The sequence below is a fragment of the Rhineura floridana genome, chromosome 6 (genome assembly GCF_030035675.1).
Source record: "Rhineura floridana isolate rRhiFlo1 chromosome 6, rRhiFlo1.hap2, whole genome shotgun sequence".
NCBI classification, from domain to species: Eukaryota; Metazoa; Chordata; class Lepidosauria; order Squamata; family Rhineuridae; genus Rhineura; species Rhineura floridana.
The window spans coordinates 66,646,649-66,670,654 of NC_084485.1; the positions used below are offsets into that span (position 1 = coordinate 66,646,649).

The 24,006-nt window shown below is 44.8% G+C and overlaps 1 protein-coding gene and 1 long non-coding RNA gene across 3 annotated transcripts in view; both read right to left on the reverse strand.

The window, feature by feature from the left end:
* Window positions 1-23,327, reverse strand: LOC133387432 (uncharacterized). Of its 2 annotated transcripts, none has more exons than XR_009763480.1 (4): window positions 23,239-23,327; window positions 16,219-16,287; window positions 3,297-3,354; window positions 1-257 (listed from the first exon to the last, which is right to left on the reverse strand). It is a non-coding gene; the product is annotated as an uncharacterized LOC133387432 (long non-coding RNA). The 2 variants fall into 2 exon arrangements; XR_009763479.1 differs by having other exon boundaries at window positions 3,297-3,357.
* Window positions 1-24,006, reverse strand: part of TMCC2 (transmembrane and coiled-coil domain family 2) — a 151,330-nt gene that overhangs the window by 36,955 nt on the left and 90,369 nt on the right.

Genomic DNA, 24,006 nt, shown 5'->3' on the forward strand with positions numbered 1-24,006 from the left:
TTTGTAATTCATACTTTATTGGAATTGAACTGTCTCCATAAAGAGCAAATAACAATATTTCAAAAACTGCTGATGGTCTTATCTGAGGACTGAGTGCATCTGCAGAGTAATACTTGGGATGGAGTATAGTAGTTGATTTGCTAGCAGCCACCACAGCGTCACAACTTTTAATGCTGTTCCATCATTGTAGAGATATGGTGGCATTGTGGACTGGTTGCTGATGCAGGATGTAGACCTCAATGGCTAGTCACTCTTCACTGCATGATGGTAAAATTATGGCTACAATTAGAACCATTCAGACCCACTGTATACATTAATTTGCATGTTAATATTCTACCCTTATGTGTTACTGTAGTCTTTGTGCATGCTTAGTTTTGTGTTTCTGCACTGTGTTTGGTCAGTCACTTCGAATTCTATTGTTTTCTTACCGAATTTTCACTTTCACCACATGAAACTATGTATAAATGTAAATACATTTAGGCTGTGTGTATGATATTGTAATTTAAAGGTGTAATTTTAATTTTGCTAGTTGTTTATGTCACTACTATTGCTATTACATTCAGTGATATATGGGAATTACGATTTACGAGTAACATTAGTACAAAAAACATTACTAAGGATTCTGTATGGTCTGGTACGGAAGGAGGTCCATAGGGGTGACACCATGAGTTACCGCACTGGGTGACACCAACCCTAGTGACGCGCTGAGTGGGCTTCATGGCTGGGTAGGGATTTGAACCTGGATCTTAGTCCAACACTGTAACCCACTGGTGTTCGGAGGTAGGACTGTACATCTTCAGATTGTGTGTATGGGGGGGAGGGAGATACCAATTTGATTGGACCTTTGCATGAAGAAATGAAAGCAACACCTCCCTGTCCGTGGGGAAGTTTTTATAGAAAGGGATATTTGGAGATGTGATTTGGAACATGGGGGATCACAAATGTTTTTGAGCTTGCAAAGGGAGTTCCATACTCAAAGGTTGGAAATCACTGGACTAGTTCATTCAATACATGTTTTGTCCACAAGAGCAGTCCAAGGTATGAGCTCACATAGACCAATGCAAGGTCAGTATCAACTGATCTGGGATACAGGGTTGCATCTAATGCTAGTCCTACTCAGAGTAGATACATTGAAGTTAATGAACATGACTAACTAAGGTCCATTAATTTCAAGGAATCTATTCTGAGTAGCACTTAGTTGGATACAACCCATAGTTGGCACCAGTTCCCATTGTTATGGTGCCATGATTGCAGCAAATCAACAAAGAGTCTTCTGGCACCTTAAAGATAAACAATTTTATTATGGCATAAGCTTTCATGAACTAGAGTCCACTTCACCAAATTAACCTTTGATTTGCCGCCCTGGGCTTCTACTGGGAGGAAGGACACAATATACTGTAAATCAAATAAATAAGCAAACAAACCTGTTTAGGCGCTCAAAATGAATGGGTGGAGGAGGGATCGAGATCAAACCCACTGCCCTCCATACTTTCATTGGTCCTTTGTACATAGAACCAATGTGTGTACACCTGAAATGTGTGGAGAATCCCATATTCACAATTATGCCCATTATTTTTCAACACATTTGGGCGTATACATGTAGGTTCAACACAAGCAAAAACCAGGACACAGGGGAATCAGAATGGGGCCAGTGGTCAAGATCCCAATCTTCTATGCACACTCCATTTTGAATGCTTGAACAGGGCTGCTATGTTTGTTGCTCATGAGTGTGAACCTGAAGGCAGTCAAGACTGCTTGTGAGACTAAAGATGGCGAACGTATTATGTGGACCATCCCCAAAATACTGAATATAATAAAGATTTGTGCTAATCATTCCTCTTTAAGGCAAATATCTCCCATTTGTCATAAACAGAATAGGCCTTTTGTGGAGGTGCTTACCAGCCTTTTCTAACCTGGTGTCCTCCAGATGTTTTGGACTACAAGTCCCATCAAACATCTAGAGGACACCAGGTTGGTGAAGACTGCTCTAGAGTCTCATGCTAAAAAAAATTCTGTCCACTTTGAGGACCATTCACACTATCAATGACGACCACTGAATTCATGTAGCAACAAAACTTGTCCCATGATAGTTGAACCTTAGTAGCTATTCCATTCAAACAGTATGCGACAACTGCAGTTATATGGCAGATATTACATCTCCCTACACAAATCTTGCTAAGTTGTAAACTGAAGTAGTACTTCAGTGCCTTTTCAGTTCTGATAATTTTTCAGCATGATAACAAAATGATTTCATCTGTTTTGCCTTTAAGAAATAGGTCAATTAAAATTCATATCAAATCAAAACAAGCTTTGACAGATGAAGGGATGAATGGCGCTAACTGAAGTTTGCCACAAAGAGCTCTTCCTTAAAGAAATGAGATTTTACTATGCATACAGATTTGTTTTTCTTAAATAAATAATACCCAGACACACACGCAGACACGCACACACAGTGCCCACTTTAAACAACAAATACAAATTAATAGCCTAATAAGCTTCTAAAGATTAGAGTAATAAATCCCTCCTCTGAATACCATGTCGTGGTACCTCAAAAGGCAGACAATGCTGTAGTCAAAATCCAGAAGGTACTGGACATGAAAGAATATGAGAGAGTACTACTCCCCTTCCTTCTAAATAAACATTGCTATTCCAGTTCACCAGGACGAAAAGTGAAAATGTCAGAATGTCACATGATAACCATTTTCAGATAAGATGCTTTCAGTGGGAAATTGGAACCCCATTTTTTATCATTTGCACCAGCATCTCTACTGGAATGTCAGCATTAGAAAACGTTGCAGCTGGTGATAATGAGCTGATCTTCCAAAATATGGAAGGCACTATCTTAAAATACCTGCCCAAGGTCACAGTATCTGGACTGCATAGTTTGAAACTGTCCTCACTTTTTATCCACCAGTGCTAGGAAAGCAAGGATGTGGATGGATTATGGACTATGCCATGTGTAGGACTCAGCTTTAAAGGTCCATTCATCATTTGTGGCCCTGGGCAGCTGCCCAATCTTACCAAGTGCTGGCACCAGCTACTATAAATTGTTTTGTAGTGCATTCATCATGAGGTTAACCTTCTTACCACACTGTATTAATCACATTATTCATGCAGAACCGAAACTGGTCTAAAATTATCTCTTCAGCTCCCATAAATTGAACTTCCAGCTCAGAATTTCAAGACAAAACTATTATGAAAGCTTAAAAGCCCCAAATTCTATGATTCTACAGAGGTAATTATATTTCCTAAAGCTGTTTCCCAAAAAAGGCTGGTTAGCAACCCTTACACCATACCTTACAGTGTTCATCCGGTTCCAGCACTCTCTTCCTTCCCATAGTAGTTTAAGCTTCACTGCTGAGCAGAGGAAGATCCCCGGTAAAGAAAAAAAAAACAGAAATGCCACTAAAGCTGTCCAAAAGCTACCAGAGACCTGCCCAGGCTACTCTTATCTTTCTGCTTCAGACATCCTACTGATGTGTTTTGCTGGGCGATAGAGGCAAGCAGGAGAGAAAAACACAACCCACACACAACATCATTCAGAGCAGCCACAAACTTGCCTCAACCTTATTAGATCAGCATATTTTTTTGAAAACAACAACAAAGAACTGCAGACTTTACAAACATTGCCCATCGACCTATTCTTAGCTCCTGTGCTGCTCTGGGGGCTTTCCAGGACCCAGAACACAGTAAGAAGTTGCTCCTTCTCTCTTATCGACCTTCAGGAATTGAAATGGAACCTGCAGGAAATAGATTTTTTAAAATATGAACTATTTTGTATACGGTAAAGATCAAAGCAACTGTGATGAATCTGAAGAGGAAACCAAGCCAATCCATTAGAGAAGTTGCTCAACTTTTGTTTCCACATTTACTGCAAAGACTACGTCACTCAGTTCCTCTTTTTTTAGTGGGATGGTGTGTAACCCATGTAGAGATGGAGAAACCACTACTGGGAAGTGACAGAGGAAGAAAGAACCCAAGCCACCACTTTTAGACATATTCAAGAAAATAGTCCTTAGTGATGGTGATAAGGATGGCTATGCAGTATTCACCAACAAGGGCTTCTTTAGGGTAAACTGTCAGATGCCAGACAGGGATATAAACCAGAAATGGTGACTTGTGACCCTTCAGATGCTGCTGGATCCCAACGCCCATCATTGCCCACTGGCTGCAGTGGCTGGGGCTGATGAGAATTGGAGTCCAGCAATATCTAAAAAGTCATACCATACCATACCTTTAAAGCACATTTAATTCACATGGCTTCCCCCAAAGAATCCTGGTAACTGTAGTTTACCAGTCACAGAACTACAATTCCTAGCACCCTTAAAAATCTAAAGTTTCCAGGCCTCTATGAAGGAATCCGTGTGTTTTAAATGTGTGTTAAATGTGTTTTAAATGTATGGTGTGGATATGACCATTGAGTCGAGTAGACATGTATAGGTTTGCACTATTTGCCTATTACTAAGTACAGTATGGGTGTCAATATAGGAGACTGGATCTCCCAACACCTGCCCCTTAGGATTGCGATTAGAAAATTAGTACTGTGGGAGGGGTTGTTTTAACTCTTTTCCACTGTTCCATTTCCCTGATCTAAATGCTCCTCCCGAACCTTAAAATTGACAGTCGACCTGCAGCGGGAAGAAAAACAAAGTTTGAAAGAAGTACCTGCCCCCTCACAGGTCACCATTACACCATCACAGCCACCTTTCCCAACACAAAAAATGCTTTAAGTTTACACCTAACAACAAAAAAGCTGGAAGTGACAAACATGTAAAGCAGCTCCAAAGGTGGCAAAAAAGTGATAGGGACCCATGCATCTCAAGTTGCATGGAGAACCAAGTTGCATAGAGAGGTGGAATGAGAGAGTTCTAACATGACATCTTTTCTAAGGTCAAATCCACACCACACATTGAAAGAATTCTTATACCACTTTAGCATCTTGCTTCATTAAAAATAAAAAAAACCAGGGTTATTCCACATAGCAACCAACACAATTAACCATTTCTATTGTGTCGGGGCTTCTAAAGGTTACCCTCAAAAGAAACATTACCCACATACGGAAGGAAAAGGGGAAAGGTATTTGTCTGAACGAAGGAAGAACAAGACCAACCAAGTGCTCTGAATATTAATATACAAATTAGTGACAAGACCTAGGAAACAGTCAAAAATACATTTACTTGCCTAATGTGTAAACAAAAATCCCACAGGGAGGTTATACACTTCCTCAGTTAACACACACAAAAGAAGCAATTTCTTCAGCCTGAGTCGATAATGATATTGAAGGGGCACAGAAAGTCTGAACCCTCAGCAGCAGCCTGTGTGATCCTATATCAAGCCATCTCTGACAGGAGAGCTCAACTCAAAAGGCAGGGAGCTAACAAGACGAGGCAAGCAAACTTGTGGACAGGAGAAGTGCGATCACAGCGCCCGAGAAAACCCAACCAACTTAGGTTATTTACGTAAGCAAAGGTAATTGCCAGAGGGACAGATGTGTTAATCTGTTGCAGTAAACACAGAGGGATGCATCTAATGGTAGTTATACTGAGAGTAGACCCATTGAAATTAATGGACATGACTAACTTTTTTAAAATTTATTTTGACAATTTATATACCTCTTAATTACAATGGTCTCTAAGCAGTACACAAGTAACTCAATACAGGAAAGATTAAAATGTTAAAACTATAAAATCAAAATTCAGTTAAAATGCCTGCTGAAATAAAAGTCATCAACAGTGCCTGCAGGAAGAAGGGGACTACCATCGCCCAGGGAAGAGGGAGAGCCATCTGCTGCGGCTGCCTGCCTGCCTGCTGCTGCTTGACTACCACCACCGCCCTCTCCCTGTTGGACATCTGTGCTGCAGGTTGCCACACCTTCCAGGACCAGGCCCCCAGGTACTCAGCCAGCTGTTGCTGATTTTGTCCACCTGTCCCTTCCCTGGAGGAGATAGATAAGCTGGCTGGCTGAGGTGGCTTGGGAGACCCAGTGCTTGCAGGAAGAAGGGGACTACCATCGCCCAGGGAAGATGGAAAACCATCTGCTGTGGCTGTCTGCCTGCCTGCTTGCTGCTGCTGCTCGGCTACCACCACCGCCCTCTCCCTGTTGGACTTCATAAGCTGGCTGGCTGAGGTGGCTCCTGCTTTGTAGATTTCCTGGCTTTTTGTGGGACTTGCAGGTCTTGAGTTATGTGCCTGGGAGAGAAGACTAGCAGTCAAGTGGGGAGACTTGAAGGGGTCCCAAGTAGTGTAGTGATGGGTAGAGAGAGATATGGCGTTGTGAGGAGGACTTGCCAGGTAAGGGGAACGTGGCCCAGGCAGTAAACAACTGTGCCTTGTTCCAGTCCTCCCCACACCCGCAGGTTTGTTGGTTGCCCTATCAGCCAGCTCTCAGACCTCCGGATGCTGCTCCTAAACGCCAGATTGTTGCATAATAAGATCTCCCTCACTCATGATTTAATTGTGGATGAGGCAGCCGATCTGACATGTATAACCAAGACCTGAGTGGGTGAGCAGGGAGGAGTCAGTCTCTCCCAGTTATGTCCTCTAGGGTACCTGGTTATGCAATCAGGGTAGACCTGAGGGTCGGGGAGGGGGGTTGCTGTGGTCTATAGGAGCTCCATCTCCCTGTGCAAGCACCCTGTCCATGTGACTACTGGTCTAGAGTGTTTGCACCTTGTGTTGGGTCAGCAGGACAGACTGGGGATTCTGTTGGTGTACCACCCACCCTGCTGCCCAATAGACTCCCTAGCTAAGCTGACGGAGGTGGTCTCAGGTGTACTGTTGAGACCCCCCAAACTGTTGGTTCTGGGGGATGTCAACATCCATGCCGAGGCCACCTTATATGGGGCAGCTCAGGATTTCATGGTTTCCATGACAACCATGGGACTGTCCCAACACGTCATTGGCCCAAAACATGTAGCAGGGCATACTGTAGATTTGGTTTTTGCAACGGACATGGAGATGGAGATCTGAATGTGGGGGGACTTGCATCAGTCCCTCTCTCATGAACAGATCACTGCTTGCTGAAGCTTAGACTTACAGCAGCTTTTCCCCTCTGCAAGGGTGGGGGACCTATTAAGTTAGTCCGCCCCCAGAGATTAATGGATCCGGATGGTTTCCAAAGGGCTCTGGGGAGTTTCCAGCTGATAGGGCTGGCACTCCTGTCGAAACCCTGGTTGAACTGTGGAATACAAAAATGACTCGGGCAGTTGACATGATAGCTCTTGAGCACCCTCTCCTGTGTAGAGTTCGTATGGCTGCATGGTATACCCCAGAGCTGAGAGCGATGAAACAATATAAGAGAGACGGCTTGAGTGCAGATGGAGACAAACTCCTGGTGGATTACACACTGGTAAGTGCCTATGGTAAGCTATATTTAGGGGCAGTGAGCGCAGCAAAAAAACAATATTTTGCTGCCACTATCAAATCATCAATCTGCCGCCCAGCGGAACTCTTCAGAATTGTCTGGGGGCTATTACACTCTGGCCCCAGGGACATGGTAGAACCATCTGAGGCCCGCTGTAATGAATTTGCTAGGCACTTCCAGGATAAAATCTTTAGCATCCGCCAGGACTTAGAGCTCATCCAGACAACTGTATAATGTGCGATATGATCGCTTTGTATATTCATTTATTTTCTGTGGTCCATATGATGTCGTCCGTTTTTGCGCATTTTTGCACAGTTAAATCCGCTTTTGCAGTGGCGCAAAAATGCGATATGCTTTTTAAAATCGGGAATCATCCGCTGTACCTTAAGGCGCTCGGATGCAATAACGCAGACTTTAGAGCTGTGGGCGGTCCATGGGCGTTTCCCCATACCCCTTCCCTCATTCCCAGCCAATCATGTATTTCCACTTTTGTGCATGTGCGCGAATGTCCGGGGAAAGCCCGGGAAAACTGAACCAATCAGAGCAATGTTGTGGTGTTGGGGGGGCTCTGCAACTTCTACTGCGCAGCTACAGTCGTTTATTTTTAGCCAGCCTGCAAACTGGGTGGCCGCTCCGCATGAGATCTGCAATTGTGGTTGTTTGTAAAGCCCCCCTTTTCCTGGCTGGTCTCGCTCGAGTGCAGCTGGTTGGTGCAGGGAGCTTGCTTTGCTCTTTCCTCCTCACTCAGAGACAGACAGACATGCACAGGCAAACACAGCGGAGAAAAGCGAGAGCCTGGAGCTTTGCAAACGGCCATGGGAAGGAAAGGGAGAAGGAGGGGAGTGAAGGCAATGGAGCATCAAGTTTTGCCCGAAGTGGTTGGGAAGCTGCTGGGAAGCCTCTCTCGGTGGCCCTTCCCTAACGCTGCTGCTGCCTACACAGAGAGCGAGAGGCAGGCAGAGCAAAAGCGAGAGAATGGGGAGGAGCTGGGAGCCGCCACCGAGCACTGCACTCTAGAAAAGCTTGGGGGTCAGAAACCTTGCAGTGGAGCCATAGGTCCCAGCTGGCATTCCTGTGTAATATTCGATTTATTGGACATTTGGGGGGGGGATGAAAGGTATAAGAACAACTTGAATAAAGAACGCGCCTGGGCGGGTGTGCACAAATATGCAGAGTCATAAAGCTGCCATGCCACCCCAGGAAAAGTTGGTTCTGCAAGAAGGGGGGTGCTCCCCTTTAAACGCTCAGCTTTCCTGCCATTCTTTACAAAAGAAGCAAGTAGTAGCAGCTCCTCAGCATGCCAATACCTCCCCTTTCTGTTCTGGAGAAATAAGTGGAATTGCCAGCTGTGTGTATCTCCAGAATTATTGGCATATAAGTGGTTTGCTAGAGCGTCTTGGATGCCCGCAACCATAGAGTCTGGTGGTCTACCTTCCTAGACATGACACGTCGTTACTTGCAGTTCTGGAGAAATAAGTGGAATTGTCAGCCGTGTGTATCTCCAGAAACTGTAACATGCATAAAGGCAGAAAAGCATACAGTCGGTTTTGCAAAATATTGCAAACACAAGCAAACAAAAACACAGAATTATTGGCATATAAGTGGTTTGCTAGAGCGTCTCGGATGCCCGCAACCATAGAGACTGGTGGTGTACCTTTCTAGACATGACACGTCGTTACTTGCTTGCAGTTCCATGAGAAATAAGTGGAATTGCCAGGCGTGTTTACCCCCAGAAAATTTGATATGCAAAAAGGCAAAAATACATACATTTGGTTTAGCGAAATATCGCAAATGCAAGCAAACAACAATACAGCAATTATTGTCAGATAAGTGGTTTGCAGTTCTCTTTTATCAGAGGGAACACTTCAAAGCAGAGAAAGAGGAAAGGATGTTTAGCAGCTCTAACCTCATTCCCCCTGCATGCGTTCCTATCAGAAATTGTTCCTGGAGAATATGTCCAGCGCGCGCATGTGTGTGCAAAAGGGGAGAGGGGAGGCCCTGGACTCAGCACAACCACCAGTAGCCCCCAAGAATCGAGGGATCCAGCAGCCGCGTGGGATTCTTTAGCTAGGAAAGGCTGCTGGGGGCTGCGAGGGGGGGGAGATGGAGATCCCCCTCCCCCAAGCCCTGGCTTGTGAACAATGTTGCCAGAAGGGAGCTCACTACATTGTGGCGCTTCCTATCCTGAAGCTTTGCCGGTGCAGCTGCTGTGAAGCAGCCTCCTCCACCACCCCCCATGAGCCGAGGAAGCTCAGCATGGCTCCGGCGCTGCTGGGGCTCCTGCTCTTCCTGGGCTCCGGGGTGGCACCCGTTGGACTCCAGCTGCCCTCAACTGCACAAGGCAAAAATTTAATAGCTGTAAGTGGAGCTGTACAAGATCCAAAAACTCGGTGAACTCCATTACAGCCACTACTACCAAACCAACAGGAAATTCAAACTTCCGCACTCTTACATTCAAGCGCATGCGCGTTATTGTGCTTTGATGTAAAGGGGGAGAGGAGCATATGTCATATTTTGTGGACCAATTGGCTGATAGGGGGTGGTGTTACAGGTGGAGCTGGGGAAAAGTGAAAAGAATGTACGGATCTTCCTGCTGTGTGTGCGGGCGCAAAAAAAGCGTATTTTTCAGATTGGAAAAGAGTGAATTTCAGGCAAAGTGGGAACTGTCAGATGACAAAGCGAATATAGAAAACGTGGATTATCCAGGTCAGTTTGGACGAGCCCTTAGACTCCAATGTTACAGCAGGTGAATCAAGCAGGGTATCCAGAGCACAGCCTTGTTGATTCTCCTTGATCTCTCAGCAGCTTTCGATACCATCGACCATGGTATCCTTCTGGGACGGCTGGCTGAGTTGGGAGTGGGAGGGACTGCATGGCAGTGGTTCCGCTCCTACTTGGCGGGTCGGCTCCAGAAGGTGATGCTTGGGGAACATTGCTCGGCACCCTGGACTCTCCAGTATGGGGTTCTGCAGGGGTCAGTTCTGTCCCCCATGCTGTTCAATATCTACATAAAACAGTTGGGTGCGGTCATCTGGAGCTTTGGAGGGCGCTGCCATCAGTATGCTGATGACACACAGCTCTATTTCTCCTTTTCATCTTCTTCAGGTGAGGCTGTCAATGTGCTGAACCAGTTTCTGGCTCCGACAATGGACTGGATGAGGGCTAATAAACTGAGGCTCAATCCAGACAAGAGATGCTGCTAGTGGGCGGTTCTTCTGACTAAATGGTGGAAGTTCAACTTGTCCTGGATGGGGTTACACTCCCCCTGAAGGAGCAGGTTCGGAGCTTGGGGGTTCTCCTAGAACCATCTCTATCACTTGAGGCTCAGGCAGCCTTGGTGGCATGGAGTGCCTTCTACCAACTTCAGTTGGTGGCCCAGCTATGCCCCTATCTGGACAGGGATAACCTGGCTTCAGCTGTCCATGCTCTGGTAACCTCCAAGTTAGATTACTGCAATGTGCTCTACGTGGGGCTGCCTTTGAAGACAGTTTGGAAACTGCAGCTTGTGCAAAATGCAGTGGCCAGATTGGTAACAGGGACCAGACAGTTCGAACATATAAAACCGATTCTGGCCCACTTGCATTGGCTGCCTGTATGTTTCCGAGCTCGATTCAAGGTGGTGGTTTTAACCTATAAAGCCTTACACAGCTTAGGACCACAATACCTGATGGAACGCCTCTCCTGACGTGAACCCACCCGTACACTACGCTCAACCTCTAAGGTCCTTGTGATGTTCCTATATTAATGTATATATGGTAAGTGTTGTTGTTTAGAAGATACATGGTAAGTGGAGTGAAAGAGGAGGGGGAGTGAATGGGCAGTAGAATGCGAGATGATTGGCTGAGTGTTTAAAATGGCTGAATGTATAAAAGGAAGAGTGAGAGTGGAATCTGGGGGGGAGAAGAGAACTGAGTGGGTTGCTTGGTGGGGTTTAGAGAGTTGTTTACCAGGAAGGAGGTGGAGTTCGGATTAGTATTGAGTAAAACCATATGCTTATGTGCCTTAAGAAGAAATCTTGTTAATCTTGTTAGCTTTGTTATCTGTAATAAATACTTAATTTGGTTTACCAAAGGCCTGATCCTTGGCTGGGGTTTCACAGACCAGAAGGGAGGGTAAGGTAATGACCAAGGCTGAAGGGGAACTGTAACAATGGTGGCAGCGGTGAAGAGAATAACAATACCAGTATTCAGAGTCTCTGGGAATACTAGTATTGGGACGTTACTGGTGGTTGCCTAGCAGGGGGATCTGTTGAGATCTGTGCTAGAGCGGATAGGTAAACCATAAGAGAGTGCGGTCCGGACTGGTGGAGTCCCTGGTGGTGCCTAGAGACAGGCAGTAACCACGAGCAGGTAGGAACCTGACAGGGAGAGCCAGGGAAGGACGCACCTCAGTCCTCCTCTAGGTGCCTACTCCGAGGGAACTTGGAGGATGGCAACAAGGGAGAGGGCCTTCTCAGTGGTGACCCCCAAATTATGGAATGGTCTTTGTGGTGAGGTGCACCTTGCACCAACACTGTTATCTTTTCGGCGCCAGGCCAAGACTTTTCTCTTCTCCCAGGCATTTTAGCATGTGTTTTTAAATTGTTTTTTAAAATTTTTAAATTGTGTTTTTAAATTGTTTTTTGTGTTTTAAAATTTGTATATTTGTTTTTAGTGTTTTTAATTACTGTAAACCGCCCAGAGAGCTTCGGCTATGGGACGGTATATAAATTAAATAAACAGGTGCCAAAAGTTCACCAAGAAAGGGCCTGCCTGTCTGACCTCAGCTTGAACGGAGTTCCATAAAATTGGGCCCACTAAACCGAATGCAGAGCTCCTGGTGGATTCCGACCATGGAGAACCTTAGGTCAATTAATTTCAGTGGGTCTACTCTGAGTACAACTAACATTGGATAAAACTCAGAGTCTTGTGGCAACTTATTGATCAACACATTTTCATTAATGAATAAGCTTTTATTGACAAGAATCCGCTGCAGATGTTTAAAGTATAATCCTCAATTGCAGGTATTAATGCCCTTCCTGTACCCTATGTGTGTATTACACTTGCAATTGAGGATTATGCAGATGACAACATGGACTCTAATCCATGAAAGTTTATGTCATAATAAAATGTGTTAGTCTTTAAGGTGCCCCAATGCCTTTGTTGTTTTTGAATAGGGGCAGTTATTGGGGGGGGAAACAAAAATCAAAATCTCACAAGCAAACAGAGCAGCCTTCCCCAATCTGCTGGCCCTAGAGATATTTTGGACTACAACTTGTATCAATTCCAGCCACCATAACCTATTGTCAGGGATAATCTGGAGGGCAGGCACCACATTGTGAAAGTATCCACTTCTATGCACTACAGAATTCTTTAAGGGAAGTGTCAGGAAGAATATTTTTAAGAAGTGCCAGTTTCAGGACAAATGCACACTTCTGCTTCTGGGCAGATGGCTGTGGGTGAAGGAGTATAGGCAGAGAAGATCAGTTGAGTGGTAGCAATACCAGATAAAAAATCTTGGGCAATGATCAATTCCTCCACCCAGGGGCGTCACTACTGGGGTGCGGATGGTGCGGCCCGCACCCGGGTGTCACCATGAGGGGGGTGACACCCAGAGCTGCCCCGCCCCGTGCCATTGCCCGGCAAGGCTGCTCCAACTCCTCAACCGGGAGCAGCGTCGGTGGGGCGAGGGAGGCGCGCCAGCTTTCCCAGGCCTTCTCCGGCTGGGTGCCCCTTCGGCACATGCCCTCCCAGGGAGGGGCATGGATGGGGCGGCTGGTCCCGAGTGCGCGCACGCATGCAAGCCCAGCCACCTCGTCCATGCCTCTGGGAGGGCGCGCACCGGAGATCCGCACCCCCCCCCGCACTCCCGCTAGTGACGCCACTGCCTCCACCCATGACATAACTAATGGAAAGGAACACTGGTATGAAACTGCAAGGGGAAAGGCCTAGAGCAGACTGAAGGAGAGGGGAACACAAAAGGTGAAGGGATTGAAAAGAGTGAGATATAGGTAAGGTTGCTAGGCAGCAACCCAGAGATCCAACATGCCTTAAAACCCCTGAGAAAGTAGGAGACAAGGCAGCCATGGCTTTTCCTTGCCCATTCTTGCTATCTGTGCACATATAATCCTCCCCAGCTTAGGAAGTCCTGTTCACTTGGTGGGGGAATGGGAGGAGTGAAGAAAACTGTGTGAGAGCAACACGGGTTGATTTTATTAAGTATGTAGCACAAAAATTAAACCAAACTAGAAGTGGCAACCACCATCAAACATCGACTCCCATGGAATGATAGTATAAGATGACAGTGTAAAGATAAAGAAAATAAGTCTTAAGTAACAGTAAATAACCTGATATGATGTAATACAATTACATACCCAATGCTCTTCTTTATTTGTTAATATGTATTATGTATTGGATTATTCTGCTGGTATGTTTTATAAAAGCAATTAAAAATAATTATCTAAAAAAAAGGGCATGCGGGAAAATGGCCAGGAAAACTGTGGGTGCCTCATCTCCTGCTATGGGAATTGAAAAAACATATGAATCTCCAGGTTGCAACTGTAGATCTGGGGGAAGCTCAAGAGATAGAAAACGGGGGTCTAGCTGAAGGAGAGACAGCGACCAAGGACAGGAGAAAAAGTAGGGCCTAAAGAAGAAAAAAGTAGGACAACGGCTGCAGAGAACAAAAGGAGTGAGAAATGGGATGAAGAAGAGGAAGAATGGAATGGGAAAGATGGGGCATAGAGGGAGATAATTCAGACAAGAAAAGGAGGAGGCACAGAGAAGCAATAAGATGTCCTGCGGTGAAAAATGTAATGCAAGATTGTGCATGTAAGTGGAATGTGTATGTAGTTGCCTGGAGCAAGCAGATGTTTAGGAGAGGGATTGGTGGGTTCCCTAACAACTTTTTTGTGTGGTGGTGGTGGTGATGGTGATTAGCTGCCACTGCCATTAAACATCAGGAGATGGAATCCTGCATAGCACTTCACTTTGGAGATAGAGCAGAGCTGCAGCCAGCCTTTGGTGCCAAAGTTATAAGAGTGCTGAGGCAGCTCTTTGGACTACATTGATCCTATAAGGTGCTAAGAGCCTTCAGCTCCCATTAACTTCAGCGGGAAGTTAGGGTACTTGCAGCACTCTAGGCTGCCACCCCTGGGCAAAGTTAGCTGTCCAGTTCAAGTGAATTTTTCCTTTCCCACTTAAACATCAGAGTCCAGGAACTCAGCTAGTTTGAGTAAATTAAGGTCTATCGACTTTAATGGGGGCCCTGGGCCTGATTTTCCAGAGGAGGAACTTTGTGTGTGTGTGTGTGTGTGTGTGTGTGTGTGTGTGTGTGTGTGTGTGTTTGACACCATATAAAGCTATGAACACTTCCTCTCCCAAGCTCTTTGGGCAAAGTTAAGTGCCACAAAAAGCTTGGCTGCCTAAGGTGATGAATCCTGGATTCATTTTGAATACAGGAATGCACAATGGATGGGGAAATGGAAACAAATTTCATTTGTTATGTAATCAGACTATAGGGAATAGTACTAAAACCAAGGCAGCATAATGGGATTTTCAGGATAAAACTTTTAAAATTTCAAGGATCAGCCACAAACTGGATAGTGCTTCAAAATGTCTATTTTCAGGCAACAACAAATATTTTTATAAATATATTCTGCATCAAAAGGGCAGGACTACAAGGCCTTACTGAAATCAGAGAGAGATGCGGGTGTTGCCAAAATAGGCCACCCTGACCTACAGGCAAGGTTTTCCAAAGCACTTAAAATGCTCCAGCCTGTACTTATGTTCTAGCCACCTATCAGTCTACTTCATGGCCTGGAGCTCCTCAGAGAACCAATTCTGGACTCCACATGACCAAAGAGGGCACTCAGCAGCTATCATGTCGATGGCCCTTTTCATCTCTCCATTCCACACTGAAACCAAGGCTTTGACAGGAATGTCAGCTATGCCAAATGGAAATCCTCAAGAGAATTCAGGAATCCCTCAGATTCCATAAGTCTCAGAGGGCAGACCATCTTAATGGGTCACCTACCTCTATGGGGAAGTCAATCACCAGGGAGTGATCTGTCTCTGACAAAGGGATGATAACCACCACCCCACAAACACAAATCGCTTGCATTTCAGTCAGTAGGAAAAATGAAACTGAGAGTGCAACCTGCAATGTGTGATAGTCCCTTGATGTACTGAGACAGCCCCATATTGTCACTCTGGTCATAAAGTCCTGATACCAACCAGACAAGGCTGACCCAGAGCAGATATTGAAATCCTCCAGGACTACTATGGGCACAATGACTATCCTAGGCTGCTTCCACACCACAGTGTGACCATCGCCACCAGTTTAGGCAGGGAAATTGTCGGACTGTGGTGTGGGTGGTACCCAGTTAAAAATAAAAGAACTGGGCAAAGCAATGTGCTAACTCAGGTACTAATATCTATCTGTCTATCTGTCTGTCTATCTGTCTATCTATACACGTATGTATTGTTGAATAGTTATCACCATAAAACGTACTTAAAACTTAATAAAAACAAATGTCTTCATAACATAACATATATCATAGTGTGGTGAAGATGAACGGTTTACATAACATCAACAATTATTGGTGTGCATATATACCAACTTCACCAAAAATGCTGATAACAACAACAACAAAAAACGAAAGAAAACTTAGCAAAAGACCATATGAATTTCAAACTCTATCAGGTCTTCTTCAATGGTCACTATTAGAAATTTTTGTGCAATATAATAATAGGCTCCTTTTACGTCCTATAACCTATAAATAAAATAGAATGTATGTTTATATCATTTTTCACTTTCAAATATTTATAAAAAACAAGGGAGGGGGAAGTTTCTATGTCTACACCTAAGAAACTCACCTATATAGTATATTGTCTGAACATCTGTCGTGCTTGGAAAGCTAAGGCTGGTCAGTAGATGTATTTACTCTAGAATAAGTTTAAAAATAAAAAATAAAATTACAATTAATTTACAACTAAAAAACCTCAATATTCCTTCTATTTGCATCATCTCATATATAAACTCACCCTTTCCCTGAGCCTTTCTAATTCAATAATTTTCTTATACATCAAGTCAATTTTCTTACAAACTGTGGCTTCAGTATGAGATTATGTACATACATGTCAGGGCTCATTGAATTTTTTTTTTGTTTAGTCATTGTTAAAGGGATATCCCATGATTGTATCTTTAGTTTTTGCATATATACAGTTCAACTGATGTCTTTATTCAGACATCTTGGTGACACTGTGTCGAAAGTGTGGCTCGAACATGTGGATCCAAATTAATTCTCTTTCCTGGAGTTTGTAGTGCAGCCGTAGTTCTTTCATGTGTATCTTTTCCAGGCAGCAGAACTTGAGATCTTCAGATGTATGTCCATAATTACTAAAAAAGTTGGACCATGGGGGCTTTTAATTTCTTAGTCTTTATGCAAGCTCTTATGTTCACATAGGTATGACCACAAGATGCATCAAGAAATGAATATGTGAACATAAGAGCTGCATAAAGACTAAAAAATTTAAAGCCCCCATGGTCCAACATTTTAGTAATTATGGACCACAGCTGCACTATAAACTTCAGAAAAATTTGGATCCATACAATTGGACTGTGCTGTTGTAAAGATTATGTTTGGAACAAGTTACTGTGAAGAATTTTGAGATAGTTGGGTTTTTCAATGGTCCAGTATATTTAACACATTTCCCCCTTGTCTGTTGATACACACAGAGGAAGTTAAGAGCAGCAGACCGTAAATTATAGCAGGATATATGCAAACCATCACTTTGCCCAATTCTTTTATTTTCAACTTTTGTAAATGTTAGGTTTGGATCCTTAGATTATACATTTTGTGGGTGATACCCCAACAAGATCCCTTTTCTGTCTCTCTAGCCTAACACCAGGTACAATCCCTCAAATCTGACTCCCAAGCGGGTGAGTTTCCTGGTTAGAGAGATGCTGTTTCTATATATCACTGAACAACCCCCCCAACCCTCTAAACAGTGCTGCACCTGTATATCCTGGTGGGCATAGAGCAGATTCAGATCTGGCAGCTCACCCACCTAGGTCTCAGTGATGCACAGCAGGTCAGCCACCTCATCCACAAACATATTGTTTTATTGTGGACTAACCAGGTAGTCATCATCATCAGAGTTAGGTGGGAGGGTGAGTTAACCTTGCAGCCCAAGACCTGCTGGCTGAGATGTCACTCAGTAATGTTGGTATCAAAACTAGACTTTATGTTCCAAGCCCTACCTATTCCCACTTCAAATAATGACTTTGTTCAGTGGCAAATTCATATAACAAGGGATAAAGACTAGATTAGCTAAAAAATTATTACAAAGGCCAGGAAGGCGGGGGGCTGGAGAGAGCCTAATTTGCTCAAATAATATGAGGCAAGCCGAAATGAGAAACGTAATAGCATATATAGATAGCTCCTCACATAGACAATGGGTGCACATAGAAATCACATAACATTTAGCGGAACAGACCATTTTTGGAAGGAAGCCTTTCAGAGATTTAGAATGGACAAGTAATCCATTTTTCCACACAGCACTTCTTATGTGGAAGAAATTGAAAACCAAACCAATACCAGAAATATCTCCACTTCTTCCATTGTTACTTTCCCCCCCTCCTTTTACAATAATGATATATGTCTTCAGTACAAACATTGGAAGCCCATACAGAATAAGGAATTTTTATGAAGATTAAAAAAATCCTCAGTGAAAATCAACTGAAATAATAGTGGGCATGTCACTTAACTGGCTATACATGCATCAAGTGTACTACTTTATTTTATATGAAACTGTCAGAGTAGAATAACAACGGACCTTACGAGACTGGAGCCCATTATTTTAGAACCCATAGATAATGCAAAGGGACTGGTATCAAAATTTTACTTTTGGGAGTGCGGCCTTGTTATTCTTACTTCATATCTCAGTGGCTTTTGAAACCACTGACCATGATATCCTTCCGAGCTGAATTGGTGAGATGGGTATCAGGAGGTACTTTTCTACAGTGGTTCTGATTCTACCTCCAGGGTTATTTTCAGAGAATAGCATTGGGTGATTGTGCTTTGGTCCCCTGGCAGTTGTGCTGTGGGGTGCCGCAGGGTACTATCTTGTCCCCCATGCTGTTTAACATTGATATCAAGCCGTTGGGAGTGGTCATCAGGAGATTTGGGTTGAGGTGTCAGTAGTACGCTGATGATACCCACCTCTATTTCTCTGTTAACATCTGGATTGGGAGAGACCGTGCAAGCCCTGGATTGGTGCCTGGACCAGTGGGCCGGATGAGGGCAAATAAACTGAGTCTGAAACCTAGCAAATCAGAGGCGCTGTGGGTTGATGGTTCAGATAATTGGTCAGTTGCCTGCTTTAGATGGAGTTGTACTCCCCTGAAAGAGCTGGTCTGCAGTCCGGGGGTGCTCCTGGATCCAATTTTGTCACTAGAGGCCCAAGTGACCTCAGTGGCTAGGAGTGCCTTTTACCAGCTTCGGCTGGTAAGACAGCGTGGCCTTCCTGGACAGGGATAGCCTGAAAACTGTTGTCCATGCACTGGTAACCTCCAGGCTGGAATACTGTAATGCGCTCTATGTGGGGCTGCCCTTGAGGTTGGTCTGGAAGCTGCAGCTGGTGCAAAATGCGGGGGCTCACTGGGGCAGGGTATCACTAACATGTCACCCCACTGCTGAAAGAATTGGACTGGCTGCTTATTAGCTGCTGGGCGAAGTTCAAGGTTCTGGTTTTGGTGTACAAAGCCCCAGAATACTTGAAAGATTGTCTTACCCCTTATATACAGTTGATCATTACGTTCTGCAGGTGAGAGCCTCCTGCAGATGCCATCTTATCAGGAGGTCCATTCCGCACAACATAGGAAGTGGACCTTTAAAGTAGTGGCACCTACCCTTTGGAATTCCCTCTGCTTAAATATCTCTTTTTGGCGCCTCCTGAAGACCTTCCTCTTTCAACAAGCCTTTTAAGTAGACACCTTATCCCAGTCTGTGTCTGTGTTAGAATTGCTTTTTAAAATGTTTTAAAGCTTTTTTAAAAAAAGATGTTTTAAAAGACATTTTGTTTTAATGTTTTTAAGGATGTTTTGTTGTAATAGTGTTTTTGTTTGCTGCACTGGGCTCCTACTAGGAGGAAAGGAGGGATATAAATCAATCAATCAAACAAACAAATAAATAAATAAAAATGAACTTCGTTTTTGAAGTTTCTAACAGGATGGGTTTTGTGTTTTTCTTTTTTACATCATAAGTGCCCCCCCCAACTGAACAGCTTCATAGAAGGAGGAAAAAACACAAAACCCACAGGCAGTTCTATGTATTGCACTTGGCTAATGGGCCATGTGTTAAGTACCCTTGTTCTGCAAAGGCTCTGTTGCTAACCCTCTTTCAGTTGGGGACTGGAAGGCCCATGCTGAATCAAATTCAGATCAGTAATAACCAGTCTGTTCAGAAACAGAGGAGGAGGAGAACAGGGTTGAGCAACCTATGCTCAAAATAGTAAGCACAAGGCATGTTTTCTTAGACCCTGCCAATTTTAAAAAAAGCTCCATCAGCTTGCTCAGAACGCCAAGGTCTTTTGGAAGACGGAGGGGACTTGGCCTAAATTCATAGGGTTTCAAAAATTTGAATCCCAAATGTCTATCAAAATTTCAGTCCTAAGCATCTAAAATATGCTAAGGATCAGCTTACACTACCAATACACACGCGGAGGGAGGAGTGTTCAGAATTCCATTTGATTGACACACTGTCAATGCTAGAACACTACACTGTCTGGAACAGGGACATCTTACTCCCAAACCCCTGAAATGACACAACTTCTGGAGCAAAAAAAAAAAGATAAATTTGTTCAGTTCAACCAGAATAGCTGCCCAAATTGCTTCACATTCTTTATTAAAGGTAAGCAAGAGAGCCATGCTCAGCAGGAACAGCAGCCGACTTTTGCAAAGATAGAGAAAACAATTTCCTGAGAGCCAAGACCATAGAATGAATTTTAAAATCTGCACATTTCAACCAACTCAGTATTATATTATACATTATATTTTTCCTCAAAGGCTCATGAACAAGAACACCACAACTGTATTATATCCAAGCTCAGGATAAGTACACAAGAAAAGCCCTTATTAATCAGGCCAAAGGTCCATCTTGTCCAACATCCTATTCTCAGAGTGGCCAACCAGATACCTGTGGGAAGCCTACAAGAAAGACGAGAGCCCAGCAGCATTCTCCCCAGTTGTGTTCCCCAGCAACTTGTATTCAGAGGCATGCTGTCTCCAATACTGGAGGTAGTACACTGCCATTACGGCTAGTGGCCCTCGATAGTCATCTGCTCTTTGTGAAGGCAGTGTAAAGTTCCAGAGTGGGACAGGATCCTGCAGCAAATAGATTCGAACCAAGGATGGAGGATCTGTGGGCCTCCAAACGTTGGCGGACTCCAACTCCCACAGGCCCCAGCCAACATGTCCAATGGTCGGGGATTATTGGCGATTTACCAGATGCTGCTGGACTCTAAGACTCACCCCTGAGACACTTTCCTCCAAGCAGCAGGAGGAACTTGCAAGCACCCAAAATGCCTGCTTATCATGGAAAAGGCAGAGAGACAAGGAACATACAGGAGCTTCTGTCCACAGCACCTCCTACTTTTTCTGCCCCTTTCCCTGGCTGGCTGGCTTTAGGAGAGATGGTATGATGTGGAATCCTGCAGTCTTGTAGAACCACTATCAATCCAGTAGTTTCATCAACCGCAAAATATCATGCAACCAAGACAGGCCCTACCATTAGGCAGAGTGAGGCAGTTGCCTCAATTATCAGGTGCTGGGGGATAGGGAGTGCCAGCAAAGACTTGGAGGACAGAACTGTTTGCCATCCAGCCTTCCCTGTACCCCCTATGCTACCTGCTGCCCTCAAGTGTAGTGTGGAGGCAGCCAGTGCTGAAGTATGATTCAAGTGCCAATCCGATCAGCTTCTGTACGTGGAATTGGGATGGGAGAGAAATCTTGTCCGTTTCAGGCAGCAAGACATCTTGGGTTGGCTCCGCATGCTACTATCTGCCCTTGTAGGAGCCCATGCTCCTGAAAATGCTTTGCCTCGCTAAAGCAGAAGAAAGAAGGCTGTACTTCTAGGTGCTTGCGATGATGAGGCCAGCAACATGTCTTCTCGACCCTTGCCCATCTTGGCTTATTAAAGCTTGCCGAGGGAGTCTGACCGAGTGGATCCAGGGTGTGGTCAACACATCATTGCGGGAGGGAGTGGTTCCAGCTGCCTATGAAGAGGCGGTGATTCGACCACTCCTGAAAAAGTCCACCCTGGACCCATTGGTTTGTGACAACTACCGTCCGGTTGCAAATACCCCCTTTTTAGGGAAGGTGATTGAGAGGGTTGTGGCGCAGCAACTGCAAGTACTCTTGGATGAAACAGATTACCTTGACCCATTCCAGTCTGGGTTCAGGCCTGGTTATGGGACTGAATCGGCCTTGGTTGCCCTGATGGATGATCTTTATCGGGAGAAGGACAGGGAGAGTGCGACCCTGTTATTCTTACTTGATCTCTCAGTGGCTTTTGATACCATTGACCATGGTATCCTTCTGGGCCGACTTGGTGAGATGGGTACTGGAGGCACTGTTTTACAGTGCTTCCGATCCTATCTCCAGGGCCGTTCTCAGAGAATAGCATTGGGTGACTGTCTTTAGGCCCTCTGGCAGCTGTGCTGTGGGGTGCCGCAGGGTACCATCTTGTCCCCCATGCTGTTTAACATCTATAGGAAGCCCTTGGGAGCAGTCATCAGGAACTTTGGGGCAAGGTGTCAGCAATATGCTGATGATACCCAGCTCTACTTCTCCATAGCATCTGAATCTGGAGAGGCTGTGCAAGCCCTGGACCGCTGCCTGGACTCAGTGGTGGGCTGGATGAGGGCCAATAAACTGAGTCTGAATCATAGCAAGACAGAGGCGCTGTGGGTTGGTGGTTCCCGAGTTCGGATAATTGGTCAGTTGCCTGCTTTGGATGGGGTCGTACTCCCTCTGAAAGAGTAGGTCTGTAGCCTGGGGTGCTCCTGGATCCATCTTTGTCGCTCGAGGCCCAGGTGACCTCAGTGGGTAGGAGTGCCTTTTACCAGCTTCGGCCAGTGAGACAGCTGCGGCCATTTCTGGACCGGGATAGCCTGACCACTGTTGTCCATGCACTGGTAACCTCCAGGCTGGATTACTGTAATGTGCTCTATGTGGGGCTGTCCTTAAGGTTGGTCCGGAAGCTGCAGCTGGCACAAAATGTGGCAGCGAGACTGCTCACTGGAGCAGGGTATCGCCCACATGTCACCCCACTGCTGAAAGAATTGCACTGGCTGCCCATTTGCTACTGGGCCAAGTTCAAGATTCTAGTTTTGGCGTACAAAGCCCTATACAGCTCAGGACCAGGTTACCTGAAAGACCGTCTTATCCCTTACATACCCAGTCAATCATTGCGCTCTGCGGGTGAGGGCCTCCTGCAGATACCATCATATCAGCAGGTTCGTTCTGTACAATATAGGAAACGGACCTTTAGTGTGGCAGCACCTACCCTGTGGAACTCCCTCCCTTTGAATATTAGGCAGGCGCCATCTCTGCTATCTTTACGGCGCCTTTTAAAGACTTTCCTCTTCCAACAAGTCTTTTAAGTTGAGACTTATCCCAGTCTGTCTCTGTGTCAGATTTGCTTAATATGTTTTTAATAATGTTTTTAACCTTTTTAAAAAGTTTTTAGAATGTTTTTAACGCTGTTTTGTCTTAATGTATTTAAGATTTGTTTTTATGATGTTTTAAAGTGTTTTTAGTGCCTTGTTTGCCACCCTGGGCTTCTGCTGGGAGGAAGGGCTGGATATAAATCAAATAAATAAATAAATACTTACAAATACTCCAAATAAAGAGTTGAGCAGTAATATCTTTTTCCCAGGACAGGAGTCAGTTTCAGAAGGGTGCATTTCTGGCATGAGCAGTAACAGACCCAGCTTTGCAATCCGTGCACAAGAAAATTCTCCTCCTCCTGTCATGAGTTGAGTTAAGGATTGGTAGGCTGGGTACTGGTGGGGGCATACGATCCATGGATGCGGGTGGGGGAAGGAAGAGAGGAAGGCATGTGTGCTGAGACTGCTCTCTGGGGAACTGAAGCTTCTGAATCAGTAGCCAAGTACAATGAGCCCTGGCTAGTGCCAGGGAGAACAGAGTGAACCCGGAGGCAGAAAGAACATGCAAGATGCAGGGGGAAGCTATTATGTCTCCTGAGTGCTTGCTCCCCTCCCATTTGTGTTCAGAGAACAAACATTACCAATAAGCCTTGTTTGAATCAGCAGTCTTAGCTTTGAAGAGGGCAATTTAGAACACAATCCTGTGGTACAGAACAAGGAAACCACAAAAAAAGATCTTATGGGGCATCCCTTTCACCATGCCAATTTCATCAACGAACATGTGACTTAACACTCATGACAGTAACAGATGATCTGGCTCCCTGCAACTATGGACAATAAAAACTGACTGACAATTACAACCTAAGCATCTTAACTCAAACATTAATCACACTGAGCTCAACAGAGTTTGCTCCCTAGTAAATTAAGCTTGCAGCCTGAAGCAAACAATGTCTGTAAAGTCTCCTGCTTTTGAGAGCAAAAACAGTCTTGGCC